Genomic DNA, 1,864 nt, shown 5'->3' with positions numbered 1-1,864 from the left:
GATGCCCATTTGAAACCATATTAATCCCAGAGTAATAAGTTGCTAGTCCTTATTTAACCTAACTCTAGGCATTCATCTCTTCATTGGGCAAGTTTATTTTAAAAAATGCATATAGGCAAGGATTAGGAAATTTTTATTTATGTGGTTACTGGACTTTGAACAGTGCTGTCTAGATAAATGTCAGGATCTGCTTCTTTTAGATACAGAAGTTTCTATAATATGAGAAAAGGTCATTTACCAGCTCATGTTTGTCACTTGAACATCTTGCCAGCAACACTCCTGTTGGAACTCTAGTTTGGGAACCCTTGATCACTCCTCTATCATCTAACAAAAATTCTACAATACCACTGATTCCCACACCCATAAAGAAACCCAAAGTCCACAATCTTCTGTGAGCGAAACACAAGGGTTGGAATCTCTGTGCAAGCCACATCTGTGTGACTTCTTCTCTGCTTGTGGAGTGATCATAGTTGTCTTGCACTTGATAGAGTTTCACATTCTTCACTGAAATCCACATGGACTCTGCACCTGTTAAAACACAAGCAAACCCACGTCCCCGCAGGGACTGGAGGATTTTCTCAAAATCCTGGAAGTGCAGAATGCTTCACTGAAATCCACCTGGACTTTGTAGCTGTTAAAACACAAACAAACCCATGTTCCCACAGGGACTGGAGGATTTTCTCAAAATCCTGGAAGTGAAGAATGGCTCTGATGTGAGAAATAAAATATTGATCAGTTCTGTTTTGCAAAATTGCATAGAGAAATGTAAGATAATGACATAAGTTGCTATTACTAACACTCTTTGGTTATGAGCATGAGGAAACAGACCAAAACAATGCATGTAGTAAAGAAGACACTAACAGTAATTAGGAATCAATCAGATAATGCACATAATCAATAACACATGTGAAATTATATAATTACTAAGCACTGCAACACTGAACTGTCATCCCAGAGTCTGCAGCAGCTGATAAACCTCAAATCAGTAGAGAATTGGAACATCATGTCCAGATAATGATTCTCCAAGCTCACTTTAAAAGTAGGTTCAGCTGTCATATAGAGGGTCAAATTGCCAAGCCAAAACGACTTGAATACTTTTTGATGCAGAAAACATCTGAGTTTATTGTCAATCATCCCATCCGAGTAGAGCTAGAGCTTGGCCAGAGCCCGAACTCTAATTGGTGGGTGTCACTTAAAACATTTTAAAACAAGGCTCTTAAAAATAGCAGTTATGAGTAAAAAACCTTAGGGTTAAAAACCAATCAAACCATCAAGTAATTGAATCCCTCCCAAGTTTCCTTCAGGACAGAGGTTCTTCGAACACAGGAAACCTGTTCTTCAAAGATTTGAAAGTGGTCACAGGCAGGATTATGAGCCTGGATCTGGACACTGAGAGTGTGAAGGTGGAGGAAGTGCAGCTGAATGAGAGACTGATTACCTAGTACGAAACCAAAACCCAAAGAAAGAAGTTAATGTTACAGCTGGACTCTGCTGGAGTACTTCTGTAATAATAACTGAAGAAAGCCACGAGACTAGCAGTCTGGATAAAGAAAACGTATAAGCTGTTAGAAAACAAAAAGCAGGATCCTGAAGAGACATGTGTCTTGTAGGTGATCACACAAAGAGATGGTAAAACATATGAAAGCTGGCTGTAAATACCACAACAATACCTTAATAATAATTCTTATTACAAAAATCAGTAAATTCATATTACATAATATATTAGCAGCAAGTGTTCGAAGGGGTTAAGACAACCCTTTTTTAAGCATTCATGTAATATTAACAACAATCACTATTTATCGGTATTACCTATAGAAAACAGAAATAACAGAGGTTACAAGTTCACTACCAGCAATCCCCAAAC

This window comes from Geospiza fortis, unplaced genomic scaffold (assembly GCF_000277835.1).
Source record: "Geospiza fortis unplaced genomic scaffold, GeoFor_1.0 scaffold835, whole genome shotgun sequence".
Lineage (NCBI taxonomy): Eukaryota > Metazoa > Chordata > Aves > Passeriformes > Thraupidae > Geospiza > Geospiza fortis.
Note: the sequence above shows the minus strand (reverse complement) of the source record.